At 42.4% G+C, this 13,585-nt stretch overlaps 1 protein-coding gene across 16 annotated transcripts in view; it reads right to left on the bottom strand.

The window, feature by feature from the left end:
* The window catches only part of ZNF644 (zinc finger protein 644), a 96,412-nt gene extending 83,082 nt beyond the window's left edge, over positions 1-13,330 (bottom strand). For 3 of the 16 annotated variants that reach the window (XR_014527904.1, XR_014527905.1, XM_083510920.1), the window contains exons 1-3: positions 12,956-13,327; positions 11,723-11,782; positions 117-170 (exon numbers count right to left, since the gene is read on the bottom strand). The gene's annotated coding sequence lies outside the window, so the exon portion shown is untranslated. Of the gene's footprint in view, positions 1-115; positions 171-11,722; positions 11,783-12,747; positions 12,857-12,955 lie in introns of those variants that run through there. The other 13 variants (XM_083510924.1, XM_083510933.1, XM_083510929.1 and 10 more) reach the window with 10 other exon arrangements.
* Between the last annotated feature and the right edge of the window lie 255 nt (positions 13,331-13,585).

Raw genomic sequence — 13,585 nt, forward strand, 5'->3', positions numbered from 1 at the left:
TCTGTAAACCTGAAATATAACATCATACGAGAGAAAAGAAATTAGTTATGATTCTGAATATTCATTAGTTATTATTCCAACTGATACACAAACCTGTAGAAGTTTTAATGCTTACCTGTTTGCCTTCTCCCTCTTCAAGCTGCAAGTTTGCATCCAATACCAAGACAAACCTACAAGCAGTAAATAAAAGACTATGATAAAGTTGTCTGAAAGCAAATTTATTATACCCCTGATAGGCACCCAGGCTGTACAAATGGATATGCAATCATTCAATCTCACCAACAATGAAACACCACATAAGTTATTTTCTTAATATTTATACCTAAACATTTATCCCATTATTGAAACCTCTATATACACGTTTTTCCTCCAACTCTCCAATGACTACATTTTATAGAAGAATATGGTGATTAATGCTCAAGTATCCTGAGTACCCATCAGTCTTCAGCCCTGCTGAAGTACATACACGTTTCTTTACAAACAGAAGTACTTTTTTTCAGAGTTTTTCTGAAATAGAAACCTGCTTTTTAGGCAGTACTTAATCAAATGCTAGGATGAAAAAAACAAAATGTTCCAGAATGCAACAAAGGAATCAAGATACCAGTGGCAACAACAGAATTAAAATCCTTTCAAAGCTTTATTCAGTGAATCAGCAATAATCCTGCTTTGACACAGAACATGGAGGATCGAGACTGAAGCTACAGACCAGGGACAGCTACTGTGGTATACTGCATATGTTTTGAACTACAACTCCCATCAGCCCCTCCAGCAAGTCCCATGATCAAACTGGCTCCTCCCGATATACATGGAGAATAAAGAGTATGCAATACAGTTGTACCTTGGTTCTCGTACGTTTTGGCGCCCGAATGCCGAAAACCCAGAAGTGTTCCAGTTTTCCAACATTTTTTGGAAGCTGAATGTCCAACGCGGCTTCGGCCTGAGTGCAGGAAGTTCCCGCAGCCAACTGAACGCCACACCTTGGTTTTTGAATTGTTCCAGGAGTCGAACAGACTCCCGGAACGGATTAAGTTCGAGAACCAAGGTTCCACTGTGTAGTATTCTCTCATCTTACTGTGCCTATTAAGGCAACACTATTTCCCGTTGGCTATGACTTAAAGTGATCTATCAGAGTATGATTTAGGTAACTTAGCCATAGACATTGGCCATGTTTGGTGGCAATGCTAAATCATGGTTTTATGTAGCAGCTGGTTAGACATAAAATGTTATATATTTTACATACATTTTCCTCAAGACTAAACATAAAACGTATGTAATTCTTTTGGCCCCACAGTTTCCGTCCACCATCAGAATGCTACCCACAGAAGGCTAGCCAGGTTTGAATCCAGTCCTCCATCTGAAAGTTATCTTTACCTGCCCCCAGTTTTGTTCTACATAAATTAACCTACCATCAATGTCAATTTACCATCTCCCTCCTCTCCTCTCCTCCCCTCCGTGGTCTAGAAGCAGAATTCAAAACTTTTACCACTTCTCCTTAAGTGTGGCTTCTTCATTGGCAAAACCAAGGACCATGGTTTAACGCTAACTGGTTCTAGAAAAAGCTAACTTCAAACCACGGAGTGGAGATCACACAAGTCTGGAAGGTTTATTCATGTAGCACTAAACCAAGGCTTAGCATTATATCCAAAGATGGCTATTGTCTATCGTAATGGTTACCTAAACCATGCTGTAATTGACTCTTCCAAAACAAACCATATGTAGTGTTAAATCACTACCCCCAATTTGGACAACATGGGAAGATTCTTATACTGCAAGGCAAAAGCTTACAAACTCTTGGCTAAGTGGGATGAGAATGCCAGAGCCCAAGAAACAGCTACTTTCTTCACAAAATATGAAACTATGGTTTAGTGTTATGCCAAATGTGGCCACTGTTGATCTGCACAAAGTCAGCTTACCTAAGCAGATGCATCTATATGTTTGCACTTAAAACTCTTAAGTGGCATATTTTCTTGGCATCTCCCTTCTTAAAACATGCTTCTTTTGCAGCAATAATGAAAAACTTAATTTGCAAACAGTTATCCAGTTCCTTCCATAGATGAATTTAAAATAGAATGGATTTTTAAAGTGGTAGGGAGTTTGAATTGGAAAATTCATAATTCTAACATGTTCATCATGTGACTTACAAAATTAGCATGAGGTAATTCTTAAGTTTTTGAATCAACATATTTTATCAGGCACATTATTATACTTAAAAGTGGTTTAAATGTTAAAGAAACTCAAAACCTTACAAGGAAATAATAACTTGAAAAAATTTATAAAGATGATAGTTTGCACTTCCCTTACATTGTATAAGAGGGGGAGGGATGAAGGCAGGGAAAACTACTAACACAACAATTTTAGCACACCAAAATAATTGTGCATGATGTATCATGGTTGTCCACAATTCTACTTCAGAGTTATAATCCAACTTGGACACCTCCAGTTTCACAGTCGCTACCTGCAGAATTACGTGCATGGCCACATAGCAGTTTCTGGACCAGACATCTAAGTGGAAGGCTGACTTAACAGTGGAGGAATGAAATATTAAGCAGAGCTAAAGGGAATGACTGGCCGGGAGTGGCATGCAGGAATCGACAGTTAATTAGTGCTGGCTAGCACAAGGGCTAATTAAGGGAGAGTTGGGGTAACTGGGATAGATATAAAATATCTGCTAGCGTGTTTAGTCGTTGTTTAGTCAGCTGCTAGCGTGTTTAGTCGGTTAAATCAGAAAACTAGAGCTATAAGAATGCTGCATTTAATGACTGCTTATTGCATTCACTAACTGAATAAATGTTTGTTTCCTGATCTGTGCTCTAATCCGGGTGGATTCTAAACCAAAATATGCCTCAACTTATGTCAATAGTTCAAAAGGTATATGGGTAATATTACAGAGTGGAAGTCCTGGAGCTCCCAAAGTCTTTAGGTGGTGGCAGCAAATACATTAAAGGGAAGTCTGAGAGACACTGGGAATGTCAATTTCTTTTCATGGTGTTTGCTGAAAGTGAAAGCAATAGCAATCACAATTTTAGTTTCAGTTTTGCTTTCACTTGTAGTTAGGAAATGAAATAATAGTTTCAGCTTGGTTCTCATTTTATCTGCACAGCCAGTCCTGAGAGTTCATTACTTGGTTTGGATTATTCTGTGTATCTCATCCCTGCTTAGATATCTACAAAATGTACATACATACACACACACACACACACACACACACACACTTTCTCACACAATTCCTAGGAATAACTGCTTGGGAATTATTAATTTGGAAGCTGCCAAGCTTGCTAATATTGTATTGGAATCCGTATTCATGGTTATAGATGGATTTCATTTATTTTTTAAAATGGGCATATTTCAAGGGGGGAAATGAATCAATGGAAAATATTCCAGAAAAAAATTCCTCAACAATGAGGTGGAGGGAAGGCACTGAATGGTAGGTTACACCATTTGCAGTAAGGAAGAGGCTATTTCATTGATTATAGTAATGTAAAGAAACTTCATTTTCACCATCAACATTTTCTAAGCTTAACTATATATTTGAAATAAACTAGGTACAGTGCCACAGAAACCTTACGATGTTCCTAAGATGCTTAAATGTGTCCAAAAGATCAGCATCTAGCTTTGTTTCATAGCAATGGATTAAAAATGGATATCCAGCATCTTTCAGGGTTGAGACTTAATTCCTTGTACTTTATGTAAATTAATGAATCTGAATCAGATATTTCTACAGTAGAATCAGTCATTTATTACAAAATTCAAAATACCAAAACAACATATATGTAATTCTTTTCAAATTATATCAGAATTTACAACAAAACCATTAGAAAGATGTAGAAGCAGCACATAAAAAACTACAGCAAGCCATGTTGCTGCACCAGCACTCATTTCTGGTAGCCATTTTCTTTTTGTATCAAACACTGACGATTCTGCATTTCTTACTGCACTCTCCCTTTAAACCTGAAGGTGGCAATAATTAACTTGTGCTCTTTTCTATTTTTCTATAAGCTTACACCAAAGAATATTTCCATCTAACGCAACTTTCATCTGCTTTTCAACTACGCACTATTGCAGAACAAAACTATGCCAATTTTAAAATGAACCCACTCTTCTTCCTTCTGGTAAACTAGGAAATTTGAAGAGAACTATTCATTTACCCTATTGTAGGCTACAATTACCCCCTCAAAATCTGACTTACAACTGGAAGCTTGCAAAAATCCATAGAATCTAAAAATCTATGCTTTCAGGCCTTCCTGCTTCTCCAGTCATCTTCCCACTAGCCATAAATAGACCCATCAATCTCTAACTGGTATGAGATTTCCACAGATTGTTCTGACATGTTCCAGCAGCTCAGCCAATGTCTTCAGGATGCCTACAAGTCCCAGCATATTTGCAAGGTTGAGGCCCCACCCCTTCCCTCTGAGTTGAAGAGAATGCCTCATCCCTTTGGAAATGCTTGTAGCATGCCCAAGCCCAGCACAATTGGGGAGAGGGGACTCGGAAGCAGCCTTTTTTCCAAGTCTATACCATATTTGTTACCACATTCACTGTCCTATATTCAAAGTAACTCCTCCAATCAACACCCAGGAACAACACAAAAACTCAACTTTAGTATTACCAGCTAACTAACACAAGATACAGATCTATCCAAATTACAAGGTAATGTATCTTGAATGGTATGAACACTCCAACGTGCTGTAACAGTATGATTATTAATCATATGCATTAACTGTACAGCACTTGGGGGTAACTATGCATTTGAATACAAACAAAACTGGTATGTTTTGCCTACAAACTCACTACCCAAGAGTAACTGAAATCAGATAAAAGGAGAATGATGGAGAAGGGAGAAGGAAAACTCTGAGGAAAGATATGGATCCTTAGCAGCTCTTTAAAATATAGAGACCAAGGGAGATGTCTGTTACGTCAGGAAGCAGGGCATTCCGGTGGAAGGAAACAGCCAAAAGGATGGCAAGAAGGAAGAAATATTGGGCTTGATAAGTAGAAGGGTGTCAGCAGAGTGAAGGGAATGTGATGGACAAGGTGGTGAAGAGATGAGAAAAATGCTTTATAAGTTTGATCAGAAGGTAAAATAAAAATATAACAATGAAAACCAAGCAAGAGAACAAAGTGGAAAATTATGAGGCAACCAGAAGACACTTAAGACAGCAGGCAGCAGATCTAAAAACTGTAGGAAGCTTGAGACAAGAGTTAGTAAAGTTGTACGTAATTCATTACAAAATCAACAGAAGACAAAGCAAGATTTGACTAATGTTTTATCTGTAGTAGAAGAAAACATTTCATGACTTTATTTTGTTCTAAATATTAAAATTCAGCTTCTCTCAATTGAATTACCAACTTGGACTGCTGAAAAAACTACTACAAAAATGTTCTTTTTCATTTCCAAAAGGTACTCCACCTTAGATACTGCTGAGCTGTGAATAGATTCTATCACCAGTGCTTATTCTGTATTAAGCTTTAGTTTGATGTTTATCCCTTCCAAATGATAGTATTTTTTTACAATTCAACCATACATGCGATATCTGATTAAATAAATCCTAACTTATTTTCATTTCTATCATTGTACAATTCCTGACATTATAATGCCCAGAAGATTTCAGTAACTATATGATTAACTTAAATATATATTTCAGAGTTCATTCCTACTTAGCTATAAAAACACGCCAATATAGTATGAAGCAAGAATATCGTGAAGAATTGTGTACCAGGCTGCCAAAAGTGGGCAGGCCACACAAGCAGGTTTCTCTGCTCTGGCAACCAAACCAGGCCTCCATATATCCATGTATCATAATGAAAGCACCATGATGCCAAATACGGTACTATAAATGTCTCCTGAGGCTTCCCAGCAAAGGCCTGATTTCACCTTTTCCTAAGTCAGGCACATTTAAATTTTATCCATTTCAAAGTTGAAATTCTGCAGTCAAAATCTGAATCTTGAAATCAATAGTATTTTTAAATGTCAATTCACCTCTGGCTGCTAATGATCAACAGAAAATGAATGGGCTGAGGAAGAATTCTTATTTATCCACACTGCTAGTTTACGGGGCAATTAGTTGCTGACATTTATCAGATTTTTATACCATCCTTAAATTGGAAAAAATTCCAAGATTTGTCTATGGTAGACGACTAACCTAAGGTTACCAGGTGTCCCCGTTTCCTGGGGACAGTCCCCGGATTTACAAATCAGTCCCCTGACAAAATCCATCTATTTAGTAGGAAGTTGAAAAGTGTCCCTGGATTCATTGAAAAACATTTGGGAACCTTAGACTAACCTGCAATTACAGCTTATGCAGAATTAACTCACTACATAACCAAGGTCTGACCTCTAGAAGAAGTAAGCAAACTGCCTTCCATCAACACCTGTACAAATGCTAGCAGTTGGAATTTGCTTTCAGCACTCACCCATCTTGCTGTCCTGCGTAAGACAGCTACCACAGCTCTGCCACACACCCAACAAATAGCTGCTGCAAAAGCCTAAGTGAAAACTAAGTGTGCAATGACAAAAGCTCAGTGTTTGCAGGGTGAGATGACTGGTAGGCAAGTGCCATCTCCAACCACTGTCATCTATATTTACTACCACTGAAAGGGAGACCTCTTCCCAGAAATATATACAGGTAAAAGGATGGGCATTCCTGAAGCTGTATCTTCATTAACGGATTCAACAAGGATTCTTCATTTCTAAAGTGAATAAGGATGCCAATATAATTTTCCACAGCTGACATGGGAACATTAAATGAGATTCCTGCATTTCAGGGGGTTGGACTAGATGACCCACGGGGTCCCTTCCAATTGTACAATTCTAGGAGGCAAACCCAGCTCAACTCTAGTCTCTTTTTGGCACCCCATCACAGATCTACAGGAGAAAGGCATCAGTCATCCTGTAATTTATAGTGTGGGGACGACAGAGAACGAGATGGTTGGACAGTGTTCTCGAAGCTAGCAGCATGAGTTTGACCAAACTGCGGGAGGCAGTGGAAGACAGGAGTACCTGGCGTGCTCTGGTCCATGGGGTCACGAAGAGTCGGACACAACTAAACAACAACAACAAATTTAAAGTGTAGATTTATAAACATAAAGCAGTGGTTTTCAACCAGTGTGCCATGGCACCCTGGGATGCCTTGAATGATGGTCAGGGGTGCCACGGGCAATACTATCCTGTCCCTCTTCCTTCCCCCCCCCTTTCTCTGATGCCCTGTGAGGAGGCACCTCTCTTTGGGGTGGGATGGAGCAGCTCAGACACCAGGGACTGCCCAGAGGAATCCAAGGGAAAGGGAAGAGGAGGCTGAGGGAACACACAAGGGAGGGTGTTTGAAAAAAGGGTGATAGGCTGCCAGCTCTGCAGACAAAGGGAGACATAACTGGGCTCCTGTGCCCCACAGGGGTGCCACAGAAAGAATGCAGTTCATCAAGGGAACCGTGGACCCAAAAAGGTTGAAAACCTCAGGCATAAAGTACCACAAGTAACCACTACAACTGGTCATAGTACCTACAGTATATGCAACGACTAACACTGTAGCTACTTCTGAATACACAGCAATGGCTTGAAATTTTCAAGAATCAAGACAATCACTACAAATACTATCAGAAACACTGCCTAACTCTAGAGCGAATGAATGGATATTTACACAGAACAGGACAGAAAGTGGTACAACAGAAAATCATTCTCCTCCTTTCCACAGCCCAGTCATCGGCAAATTGTGTGATTTCTGAAAATACATTTGCCATCTCTTAGCAGCAGCTGGGAGACAGGGAAAAAAAACATAAAAATCTCCATTCCAGCCTCCAGGCAGGAGGTAACTTGACACTTTGACATCACAACAGCAGATAAAATGATGGAAAGTTTGGAGATTAGCTATTCAGCCTTTATAGTTTGGCCTAAGAGTATAAAGCTTTATATTTCATTGCAACTTAAAGCAGTTTGTTATTAACAGCGGGATGTTCCTGGACAATGTATTTAGTACTTTTTATAACAGCCAAAGCTTTTAAAACAATGTTATAAACATTAAGCTCTGATGAGCGTGCAGCAAAACCAACATGGCACATGCATGCATTCAAGTCTCTGGCAGAGAACCAAAGTCTCTGCACACAGGAAAAACACTTCCATACACATGATGCAGCTTGCCTGTTTTCCTGTGATAGAGGCCCCTCACAGGGCCCTCCTTCAGAGGGTCTCAAAAGCTCTTTTCAGGAGGTGCAAGAGGCTACTGTTGAAGGGGGGGGGGACCAATGAGCCCCGAAAGATAAGAGGAGACTGTGAATGGCACTTTTGATCCAAGCCTCTCTCCATGGTTGCCCTGCTTTGATGACATAGATGCTTCCGTTATTCTGGCTGCCACTGCCTTACCACAGCTGTGACAGTCAATTGTCAATGGCGAAAAAGAATTGTCCCCAGGCAATCAACTACTGTGTCCCAATTCTTCCTCTGAACCTTGAAGAACTCCTTGCTTGCATGCCAGAAGACTATATCCCAGGCTCTCTCCCTTTCTGCAATGAGGAAAAAGTCCTGAGCCCTACCTACAAAACACACCCCTTTATTACAGGTGTATAGTGATTCTTTCTTCCTGCCAGTCCTAAAACTAGAAGTCTAAGCCTGAAAGTGAAAGGCTAAGAAAGTAAAAGGCTAAGTTTCATACACAGAGGAACTCTTTCAGGTAGAAAAGAAAGTGGCAACACAGAGGCTAGGAGCTGCCTCAGTATGGAGTTTCTGGCTGGCATATTTCAGTAAGCAAGACTTAAGTCCACCAGCGCAATACAAAGCTGTCCGAAAGTATATGCCATCTCTTACTATTTTTCTCAGATCCTTCACTGAAATAAAAGAATCAGTGTTATATTTGTCATTTGAAGTAATACTTTAGCTTGAATTCTAAATGTTCAAGTAAGCACCTATCAGCACTATAGTGACTTACATCCAAGAGTGTTTATTTTTCTCTTAGAAATGCCAATTGACTTTTTTTTAAAGGCATGCAAATTTGAAAACAAGATCTTCTGATGCTCCTCTTTTTTTAAAGAAAAATCACGACTTTAACCAAATCCTGACTTAATGATATGGAAAAATTGGTTCAGTCCCATAAATGTAATGAATGTTCCAATGCTTCTGAACACTAGGGATAAATAATTTATGAGGAAACAAGGAATATAACAAACACTAACAAAAACATTGACTCCTAAACTGCTTTTTTAGTTTACCTTCTAGAGGCAATATGAATACTGTTAGTAATAAGCCCATTTGGCCATTGCACTCACTAGTTCTGTGGTTTGGTTTTTGCTAAGCCCAACACATGCTAAAGTTATTGGCCCCATTCACATTTAACACTAAGCAAAATCATGGTATAGCAAGAAAGCAAATGTGGGTTCCCGGATCACAGTCAGTGCACTCCTCCCTCACTGATGTGAGCTAAGTCATGGTTTAGCTCAGCATTACATCTAAATTCAGGCCTATGGCTTATCTCACTCAAGACAAACCATGAAGTTTGTTTTTTGTGTATCATTTGTGGTTTTTCTGAAGGAGCAAAACTGCAGGCACAACACTAAGGCAAATCATGACTTTGCCGCAGATAGCAAGGTGGTAGCAAACCTCGCCAGTGATGACTTTTCCTGGAATAGCAGGTTTCAAATATTTGTGTCACTTTCGTGGAATATTCAGGACAGATAAAAGAAAGTACATCTCCATGCAGTGCATAGTGAAACTATGCCTCAGGAGGCAGTAATAACCACCAACTTGGATGGCTTTAAGAGAGAATTAAATTCATGGAGGAGAGGGCTGTCAATGGCTGCTAGTTATGATAGCTATGCTCTACCTCCACTGTTGGAGGCAGCAATGTCAGTTGGTGGCAATGGGAAGGGAAAGTGCTTGTGTGCTCATGTTGCGCTTATAAGCTTCCCACAGGGATCTGGCTGGCCATTGAGAACAAGATGCTGGACTAGATGAGCCACACACTGGCCTGATCCAGCAGGCTGTTCTTACATTCGTATGTTCTTAAGAGCAAAGCAGGCTCTGTTCACATTCAAAATGAATAATGAATTAGTAAGTAAAAGTGTAATTGAGATGCATGTTTTCCCAATCACATCTCTATGTATCTAAGCGGGAACTCAAATCCAGACCTTCCTAGTCTATCTACCCTACTTCTGGACAACTCTTCTTACTTTTAATAAAGCCTTTCTGACACATTAATGCTGCACAATGCTATCTCTTTTACCTACCCAGACCAATTAAAAAATAAAAGCATCATCAAGTATGAAAAAGTAGTTTTCCTTGCAGCACCAGTATTTTGAAATATACTCATATGTCAAGAGTATTGGTACATCCAGGGTCGTAAGAACTTCAGTATCTTGTGGACAATTTGATGTGATAAACTACACTAAGTACACACTTTAGCAGCCATCTTAAGGAAACCATGACAATATTCCCAAATCATTGGTTTAAGGTGTGCTACTTATACATTAATCTGAAACTGTGTCCTGTATTTCTGAATAAGGTTCCACAAATGGGCCCAATATCACATCACTTTTGAGCCTTAATTTTGCATACTGCTTTTAAATATTACTTTATTTCCAGTTATTATTAAATTAATCCCCAAAACATGAGTAAGAGAAAGATTCTCCTCTACTCTCAATTTACAAATACAGTGGTACCTCGGGTTAAGAACTTAATTCGGTCCGGAGGTCCATTCTTAACCTGAAACTGTTCTTAACCTGAAGCACCACTTTAGCTAATGGGGCCTCCTGCTGCCACCGCACCGCCGAAGCACGATTTCTGTTCTCATCCTGAAGCAAAGTTCTTAACCCAAGGTACTATTTCTGGGTTAGCAGAGTCTGTAACCTGAAGCGTATGTAATGTGAGGCACCACTGTAACTGAAAAGCTACATATTAAAACTGTTTTTCCTTTCTTGCATTAACTTTTGAAAGACTGGCAAATTTCATGTGTCACTCCTGATAATGTGGATGTGTTTCAGGTTCATGTTTTCAGCCCCTTTTTTAACTTTTCCCCTTCTTATCTCATACCTTATATTACTTAGGGTAAAGTAACATGCAAAGAAAACAGTAACTTGCCCAATAGTGTGTCCAAGCCCATGAAGTGACCTGAATATGAACCAGAGCTCCTATGTTAAAAACTCTACTGATCCACTAGTACCATCTCTACTGTTGCAAAAGGATTGTCATATTGACCTTTTCTTTGCACTCTGCATTGTTTTGGTGAATTGACAGCTTTTTTAATTTACATTTTAGCTTATGTTGTTTTGTCAAGTATTTTCAAGTCCTCCTTGCCATACGACTTTCACACCAGGAAGTACGTAGAATCAGTGATCAAAAGTCCCATTGTTCTGGGCACATTTTGCGACAGGGAATTTCTTTAGTGCAAGCAGCTTCTGAGCTCCAGAAACAGTACTGCACCTAAGATTTCCAATTAAAACCGCAGTGTGGAAGGAAAGGAGGACCTTTTTCTGCCTCCTAACTACCAGCTACTCTCCAAAGACTGGAGAAGAGACCCTCTTAAGAATACTAGGGGGGTGGACAGGGAAAGGACTAGACCATGTGAAAAATGAACATAAGATTTAGCCGCCGTTAATTCATTTTCAGCTTCGTATTATAAAAAAGTATGCCCAGACATTCCGTTGCTGCGCCTGCAACCTTGGTTTAAGGTGCTTTTTAGCTCCTGGCTTTCATATCTCCGTTTCTAATTCTGCGTAGAATCGTAGTCTCCTGAAGCCTTACCTATGCTAAAGCAGCAAAATTCTTCCGCCCAAATTCTTTCACATCTTGAAATTCATCAACCTGGGGACAAGGAATTCCAAACGTTAGTTCTCCCATCAAAACACAACGCAGGTGATTTACACCCTCACACATTCTGGTAGCCTAACAGTTACATCACGAGTGCCTGGTTAAGATTTGCCGGTGGAGGCATTTTCTCGCCCTGCAATGTGAGCGCCAGACCAAGAGAAGAGCAACAAGTGTGTGTACAAGAGCTTGGAATCATTTCGGGACACCATCCCTAGGCAACTGCACAGTGCAGGGACTCCGCTGCAGATTAGTACCAACGGTTACTATTGTCCCTGGTGCGTTTTTACACGTTCCAGTTCCAGAACTTCCCTGGCACGTTTATAGAAGTTGCCGAGCTCGCAGGAGGAGGCGAGCCTTACCGACCCAGCGAGCTGAAAGGGGAGCTTCAGGGGAGAAAGCAGTCCGCTTCCACCGGCGAGAAGCCGCGGAACTCGGTCGGATCGCGAAACTCAAGGGCGCAGCGAGGCTAGAGCCTCGGCGGCCTTGTGCTGGTGCCGTTTGCAACGGGGACCAAGCTTGGGGGGGGGCTTGAAAGTGGCACCCGGGAGGCCCAGGTACTTTCACCTGGCCTGGGAGTGGGGAGGGGGAAACAAACAAAAGTAGCCAAGGCGCCCCATAGACGAGAAGGAGCCCCTAGTTTCACCTGGCCGTTTCACCCCCACCCGCTGCTAGGGTGACCTCGCTATTTCCACGGCCTTCCCGAGCTGGGGGGTCGCCCCGGCTTCCTCTCCCCACGCCCGCGGCCTCCTCCGAGCGAAAACCCTTCTCAGAGGAGGCCCCGGCTCTCCGGTGTCCGGCCCAGTCGGAGCCGCGGGAGGACGAGGAGGCCGGAGGAGGAGGCGGCCGGCGGCGGCTTACCCCGCCCCCTCCCCCCCCCCGCCGTCCGAGGCTTCGCTCTGAGGGGAGAAGAACGAGCCCATCTTCCCGCCTGCGAGGCCGCCTCTCCCCCAGCCACTCACCCCGGCCCGGCCGCAGTCCCTTTGCCGCACCGGAGGCAGCCGCCATGTTCCCTGATGCGACAGGAGGGAGACGAGACCCCTCCCCCTCCCCTCCGGCCCCCCTCCCTCCTTCCCGCGCGCGCTCTCCCCGCCCGTTCCCAGACCGCCCCCCTCCCCTCTTCCCTCCCACCCCTCCCGTAATGAATAATAATCATAACGGAAAACTCACGGGCTCGCCAGGGCGTGCGTCACGCCGAGGGAGGGAGCGGGGGGAGGTGGGGGGCTCTTGCGTGAGGCGTCGTGACGGCATCACGCCGACCCACCTAAAGGCGCATGTGCGGAGGCTGCTGCTGCTTCTTCCCGCCCCTCGCCCGCCTTTGCCCTCCTTTCCCGAACTTGCTTCCTCTGGGCCGCCGGTTTCCGGCCTGGCTCGGGCTGCCACCCGTCCGGGTTTGGCCGGACGCCGCTGGTATTCCGAATCGACGTCGGGGAGAGCACAAGGTCTGTTGTCACCAGCGGATATCCTGGGTCTCAGTTGATGCAAACGGAAAAAGCTGAAGTAAGGAATCTGGCCCGTCGCTTTCTTCTGACAATATGCCATCATCTAGTTTTCGCCCTTCATCAGACATTTAAAAACTCCCAATACAGATGTCTTCCCAAAGTCAGATAGTTGTTTATCTCCTTAACATCTGAAGGAAGGGCGCCACTACGGAGAAGGCCCTCTGCCTGGTTCCCTGTAACTTCGCATCTCACACTGAGGAAACCAGAAGAGGACCTTTGGAAGTAGACCTCAGTGTCCGGGCTGAGCGATGGGGGTGAAGATGTTCCTTCAGGTATACTGGGACAAAGCCATTTAGGG

Source organism: Podarcis liolepis (assembly GCF_965112155.1).
Source record: "Podarcis liolepis genome assembly, chromosome: 6".
Taxonomy (NCBI): Eukaryota; Metazoa; Chordata; class Lepidosauria; order Squamata; family Lacertidae; genus Podarcis; species Podarcis liolepis.